The sequence below is a fragment of the Populus euphratica genome, unplaced genomic scaffold (assembly GCF_000495115.2).
Source record: "Populus euphratica unplaced genomic scaffold, PopEup_1.0 scaffold1452.1, whole genome shotgun sequence".
NCBI classification, from domain to species: domain Eukaryota; kingdom Viridiplantae; phylum Streptophyta; class Magnoliopsida; order Malpighiales; family Salicaceae; genus Populus; species Populus euphratica.
In genome coordinates, this window is record NW_011501305.1 from 26,938 (window position 1) to 34,806 (window position 7,869).

The 7,869-nt window shown below is 33.2% G+C and overlaps 1 pseudogene; it reads left to right on the forward strand.

The window, feature by feature from the left end:
- The first annotated feature begins 313 nt into the window (after positions 1-313).
- LOC105117631 (uncharacterized) lies at positions 314-2,569 on the forward strand (annotated as a pseudogene).
- The last annotated feature ends 5,300 nt before the right edge of the window (positions 2,570-7,869 follow it).

The following is a 7,869-nucleotide window of genomic DNA, read 5'->3' on the forward strand; positions in this document are numbered from 1 at the left end:
CCCGGTCTTGCCGGGTTATTTATTACTTCGACACTCCTGCACTTGGGAGAAGACATCAATCTTTTCGTCGTGTCAAGTTTTTGGCGCCGTTGCCGGGGAGGTAAGTTCTTGTATAAATTATAGTTTTTATTTTATTTTCTCTTTTCACTTTTTTTTATATAACTTTGTCTCTTTATTTTGTTTCTCCTTATTTTGTTTTCTTCCTTCTTCTTTTGTTTTCTTCTTTATTTTATTATATTCTAACACGTGCATGAGAGTGTGGTCACGTACATCAAGTGGTAGACTTTGTAGGGTATCCTCATCATTTTCAGAAAATATGGCCGAAGAAGATAATCAATCACTTCATAATAAGAATAATGAGAATAATCGTGCTAGAACACTTAGAGACCACATGAATCCCATAAGAACAAGTGCACCATCATGCATAATTTTTCGTCCCGATGCATCTCATTTTAATTTTAAGCCAGGTATTATTCAACTTTTACCTTCTTTTCATGGCTTAGAATTGGAAAATTCATACTTGCATTTAAGGGAATTTGAGGAGGTCTACAACACATATAATAATTTAAATTGTAGCATGAACACCATCAGATTAAAGCTTTTTCCTTTTTCATTAAAAGATAAAGCTAAAACATGGCTATAAAATTTAAGACCAGGATCCATTCGTGCTTGGGATGAAATGCAACAACAGTTTTTAAAGAAGTTTTTCCCATCTCATAGAACAAACTCTTTCAAAAGACAAATCACCACTTTCACTCAAAAACTAGGAGAAACATTTTACCAATGTTGGGATAGGTATCGAGACTTGCTTAGTACTTGCCCTCATCATGGTTTTGAAACATAGAGATTGGTTTCACATTTTTATGAAGGGTTAACACCTAAAGATAGGCAAATGATTGAATTGATGTGCAATGGAATATTTAAAGATAAAGATCCTGATGAAGCAATGAAGTACTTAGACTTGTTGGCTGAAAATGCTCAAAATTGAGACACCGCGGGTACTTATGAGGCACCGAGTAAAACTCAACCTCATACATCTAGTGGAGGTATGTACAACCTTAGGGAAGATCATGACCTTCAAGCCAAGTTTGCATCTTTAGCTAGAAAAGTTGAGGCACTAGAATTGAAAAAGAGTGGTTAATGAAAATCTGTTGAAAACATTGTGTGTCAAATATGTGAAACAAATGAACACTCAACCAATAATTGTCCAACCTTGCCTTCTTTTAAGGAATGTCTCCATGAACAAGGCCATGCTTTAAACAGTTTCCAAAGGGCCAACCACAACCCATACTCACAAACATACAACCCTAGTTGGAGAAATCACCCAAATTTTAGTTGGAAGATTGAGAACAACAATGCACAAACTTCACAATCACCGTTTCAAGCACACCATAATTTCCAAAATTCTCATGGATATGCACCTCCTTATGCTCCACCTCCTAGAAGAAATCTTGAGGAAACATTGCATGCATTCATTGAAAAGCAAGAGACAATCAATACTCAACTTGCTCAAAACATGACAGATTTTAAAGATACTCTTGCAAAATTAACATCTGCCCTCAGTTTCCAAGAGAAATGTAAGTTCCCATCTCAACCATAACAAAATCCCAAGAGGCAATACAATGCAAATGTAAGTAGTTCCGGAAGCCAACATATGGATCAAGTCAAATCAGTCACTACTCTACGCAGTGGTAAGGTTATTGTAAAACCCTCTCTTGAACCTTATGAGAAAGATGATGAGTCAATCTTTGAGGGTAAAGAAGGGGTTGAATCTGAAAATTGCAAAGAAAAGACTGATTCTCTGCCAACACTTCCATTTCCTCAAGCCATGACCAAACAAAGGAAAGTCAATCACAACTCTGAAATTTTTGAAATTTTCAAATAGGTAAGGATCAATATACCTTTACTGGATGCTATTAAACAGGTTCCTTCCTATGCTAAATTTTTGAAAGATCTATGCACTGTGAAGAGGAAACTGAATGTGAAAAAGAAAGCCTTTTTAGCTGAACAAGTAAGTGCTATTCTTCAGAACAATAATGCTTTGAAATATAAAGACCCTGGTTGTCCTACAATTTCATGCTTTATTGGAGAACATAAAATTGAAAGAGCTTTACTTGATCTTGGAGCTAGTGTGAATTTACTTCCATATTCAGTTTTTCAAAGTCTCAATTTAGGTGAGTTAAAACCAACTTCTATATCTCTTTTACTTGCCGATAGATCTGTAAAAGTGCCTAGAGGAATAATTGAAGATGTGTTAGTACAAGTTGATAAATTCATTTATCCTGTGGATTTTATTGTCTTGGACACAGAACCTGTTGAAGCATGTAATTCATTTCCTGTTATTTTAGGACGTCCGTTTCTTGCAACTTCTAACGCATTGATTAATTGTAGGAATGGACTGATGAAGCTATCATTTGGAAACATGACATTGGAGATGAATATTTTCAACATTTGTAAACAACCTCAAGAAGATAATGATTTACAAGAAGTAGATCTTATTGACGAATTAGTTTATGATCAACTTGAATCTATTTTAAGTAAAAATGAGTTGGATGAATCTGAAGATTTGCAAATGATTTATTCTGAGGAAGAAATCACGGATGAAAAAAGCACCAAAAATGTTGATGTGAATCTTTTGTCAACAATGATAACAAATTCGACATCTGATATCACATCAATCGATTATTACTTTCCTAACGAATCCTTACTTTCTCTTAGTCCAATGCCTTGGTATGATAAAAATATCAATTTTCTTCCTTTAGGAGATTTGCCAGCTGATTGGAGTACCCAAGACAAAGAAAAGTTTTTGAACGAAGTGAAGAACTTTTATTGTGATGACCCTAACTTATTCAAATATTGTCCTGATCAAATATTTCAAAGATTCATTCCTGACAATGAGGTAAATAGTGTCATTAAACTTTGTCATTCTGAAGCATGTGGAAGTTATTTCTCGTAAAAAAAAACAGCTATAAAAATCTTTCAAAATGGATTTTATTGGCTTACCATGTTCAAGGACACGCATGCATTCTGCAAAAATTGTGAAAATTGTCAAAAGATTGATACTGGTCAAAAAGTTTTGTTTTATAATTCTCAACTCTATGCATTCCCTAAAAAGCTAAGACCAAGATGGAGCAATCCTTATGGGGCCTGTGATATTGAGAATTCAATGAATGACAATGATTTTAAGGAAAATGGACATCGTTTGAAAGCTTACTTTGATAATTTTCCTAGTGAAAATGAATCCACTGGTTTGAATGATCTTATAGATAAAGGTTGATTATTTTGTTTTTCTTACATTTTTTTTGTGTTTCTTTTTGAGTGATTTTTTGCTAGTTTCTCTCACCCTAGTCAAATGGCGGACAATGGTACTCTGTGACTTAAGTTGGTTCTTTCAGTTTCCCACAATAACTGATATCTGTGTATATATTTATGCAATTCTTTGAATCTCTCTTCCAATTCTCATTTGAAAATGGACACTAATCTTGAAAAATTGAAAAAGTATTTTCCCGCTCTGCCTCAGAATGCGATTACAAAAATTTACCGTGCTAGATGTGCAAGATTGAGATTGTTAATGAATCATGGAATTCCTGAAGATATTCGCTGGTTGATTGAAGCAAAGGTCCGATTATCAGGTAATCTTCTATTGACTCTTGAGACGCATCCTAGTGGAGATGTGTATCGTGCAATTCATGATTTATGACCAACATTCCATAAGGAACATGCTCGATATAGTTTTGGGAATCTGACTAAAAAAGACCCTGTTTGCCGGTTTTTAAGAAAACTGGATGGGAAGCCTATCCCCAACCTATAGAGGGTGTTTAAGCCGTTCTTGAATGTAAAACCAAGGGAAGATGTGAGTCACAATCACAACTGCGATTTGAATTTTTATTTGTAAAAACTTGTGTCTTTTGGTTTTATTAATAGCATAATAGTTGTGTTTTGTTGTTTCTTATATTTGTTTAAGTGTGTTTCAGGTTTGTTAGTGTTCGTTATTTCAGGTGATATCTTCTATACTCTATCTTTCTACCTTAGAACATTGAGGACAATGTCTCGTTTTGGTTGGGAGAAGAGGGTAGTAGTTGATAAAAAAAAAATGTTTTTCATTTCATAAAGCATGTGCATAATTGTTGTTACTAGGATGGCAGAGTAAATGAGCTCTTTTGTTAAAGTGACTCTTGAGACGCATCTTAGTAACCATTATTAACAAGGTCTATTATAATACTTCTTGAAATATTCAGGTTTACAAACTCTCGCATTGTTATCACTCAATTCTGCTCATATACTTATTTAACATGTATTCTTAAACCTTAATTTACACACACACACTTTAACATATGATTGTGGGTTGCATATTGCATTATTACATTATTTATGTTCTTTTGTTAAAGGTAACAACTAAGGGAAAGAGATTGTATATAATTAAAAAAATAAAAAAGAAAAAAAAGAAAAAAAAAGAAAAAAATGATAATAATAAAAATGTATATAAGTTTGGTTTTGTAGCCTCCCTAACCTAAGCAATTAAGCCCAAAGGGGTGTTTTAACACCTAATACCCTAAAATCAACTGACTTGGGAGCTATTGGCCCAACGCTTGTTACATGGGTTGAGGAGAAAAGCTTAAAGAAATCAAACATTGCACTATCTACATATCAGTAACTGCGACCCGAGTTACTAAGCTCGTAGGGGTGTCTTAACACCTAATGCCCTAAGACCAACTGGTTTGGGAGTCATTAGCTGAAAGCTCATTACATGGGTTAAAGATGCATGGTGTTTTTAAATTATATGTATATATATTTAAAAAAAAAACAAAAAAAAAGACAAAAATAATAATCCCAACCCAAGGAAGTTAACCTTAAACATTAGAACAAAATTTTTGTTTTCTTCCAAGAAAAGCCCCATAATTATGTGTTGATACATTGACACAAACGAAAGGCTTATGAATATCTTGTTAAGAGGTATTGAGCAGATATATAAATTTAATGAGAGTTTGTTTATCTGGATAGATTAATGGAAGTTCAATGATGAATACCTTGCTTTGTCGAATTTGCAAATTATTTTTCTATTTTAACGCTTTGATTACTAGGGACTAGTAATAAGCTGGTTGGGGGGTGTGATTAGTACTTAAAACTACATTTTTATCATGGTTTTATATCATCATTTTGCACTTGAAGTATCAATAACTCCTTAACTAAAGCATGTTTTATAATAATATATCTAATAATATAGGATACCTTTAATTTGTGGTAAATGTTCATTTTAAATGCAGGCCTATCACATAAATGAAAGGATTGATTGATGACTTTAAGAACTTAAATTGCAAGGGCAAAGTGATGACTAAACTTAGAAAAGAGATGTCGGTGCAATCCAAACTGGAACACTGTTCGGTAATTGGGTCATATCTGGAGCTATAGATCTCAGATTTAGTTCTACTTTATATGGATGGAAAGGTAAGACATAGGCCTACAACTTTCATATGGAGCCCAAGATCTAAAAAAACCATTTTCAAGTCCAAATTGTAGCAACAATAAAGAAGTATGAATCTGTCCTCCAGCCCGAGTACTATTCAGTATTTTGGTCATATCTAGAGTTATAAAAGTCCAAATGAGCTAAATGTTTTACACAACAAAGATGAGAGAATTGCCTACAACTTTCATGTTTTTAAGGGGCTCCAATTTTGATGTTATCAATGATGTTTTGGGCAGACAAGAGAAGATAAGGATTGTCACCAAATCAAGAGTTGGCTACCCACTCATCAATTAGTCATCAAATCAATAGTTCCCAATTTTGGCCTATAAAAGGAGGCATTTTCCATGCATTTAGGCATCTTGGTGTCCAGATCAAGATCATGCTCTTACTTTCTCTCTTTGTATTTTTTGTAATGTTTATGCTTTGCTTTCATTAATATCAAGTTTATGCCTTTCATTTCCTTTCATTTACTTAGTTAACTCTTATCTTATTTATGTTCTTATTTTCTTTATTTATTTTTCTTTCTTTCATTATGTCTAGCTAAGTTTATTATGTCAAGGTGAAAAGGTTACACTAATGGTGTAAGAATAAGTAGAATGTAAACTTAATATGGACTTTAATGTTTGATACTAGCATGTTTTATATTTGTTGTCTTGTTCACTCTTTAATACTTTGCTTGTTAAATGACTAATCTTGATTTATGTTGTATAACACCTGATACAACAAATACTTGGCACTTTCATAGTTCATATTGCATGGTATAACCGACACCTGAGCTATGAAAGGAACTTGATTTGTTGTTAACATAAGTTATAATCATGAATGCTTGACGGAATTTACAAGTATTAGCATTAATTGAATAAGATGACTTATGTAATCATGTTAACAATCTATAATCTGATTGGAACCTCCTTTGTGTGTGGTTTCCAATTGAATAATAAGAGTTTATACTATACTTGTTTGACATACCATTAGTGGATCCTCTAACCTTGACATTGTTTCTTATTGTTGTTAAATCTTTACGGTAATATTTCATCTCAAAATTCTCATGTTCTTCTTCTTCTTCTTCTTCTTTTTCTTTATTATTATTATTATTATTATTATTAGTATTACTATTATTACTATTATTATTATTATTATTATTATTATTATTATTATTATTACTGCTGTTATTACTATTATTATTGTTGTTGTATTATTGTTATTTATAATTTGTATAATTAACCTCCCTATGGTTCGACCCCAGTCTTGCCAGGTTATTTATTACTTCTACACTCCTGCACTTGGGAGAAGACATCAATCTTTTAGTCGTGTCACCTAACCTTTGTGGAAATGGTGCTCTAGAAACAAATTCTAAATCACTCACTTTGACTCCAATTTTTCTTGAATCATCTTCTTTCTCACTCATCTCTTTCTCATTTATCTCGTCTTCTTTGTCACTCAAACTCTCATTTGTCACTTGTGTTTTGATTCCCTCTTTACTTTCCTTAGATTTGTCCTCCACAATACCTCTAGGAATCCTAAAACCTATACCTTTATCAACAATCTTTCCATTTCTAAGGGTGGTGATAACTTGAACTTGTTCATGGTTTAAAGGTTCACTAGGTGAGGATTCACTCATATGTACCTGACCTCTAGGATTTGGCATTGGTTGAGCTGGGATCTTTCCCTTCTCTTGAATGCTTAGTGATTGAGTCAACTTGGTTAGTTGACTTCGAATGTCATCTAAGGTCCTATTGGTCTGGTCTTGAAATTTATAAGCTTGGTTGTTGATTCCTTCTTGCGTTTGCATGAATTATTGAAAAGTATCCTCTAGGGATCTCTTATGAGGTGGTTGGTATGTGTTATGTGTGGGAGCATGAAATGGTTGGGGTGGAGGTTGAAATGTTTGAGGTACTGAAAATCCCTCATTTCTCCATCCAAAATTTAGGCGGTTTCTCCATCCAGGATTATAGGTCTCAGAGTAGGGATTGCCTACTTGGTTTGGAAATAGCTTTCTAACATTACTTGAATCAGACGTTTGGCCATATAGCACTTCCTTGAAGGCTGGAATGGTAGGAAACTCAGTTGTCCTATGTCTTTTGCTCTCACAAACAACACAACTTTCCTCTTGTTGTTCACTCATGACATGGACTTTTTTAATCTCAAGAAACTCTACTTTCCTAGTGACACGACTAAAAGATTGATGTCTTCTCTCAAGTGTAGGAGTGTTGAAGTAATAAATAACTCAGCAAGACTGGGGTTGAACCACAGGGAGGTTAATTGTACAAATTATAAATAACAATGATACAATAACAATAACAACAACAACAATAATAATAGTAATAACAGCAATAATAATAATAATAATACTGATAATAATAATAATAATAATAATAATAATAATAATAATAATAATAATAATA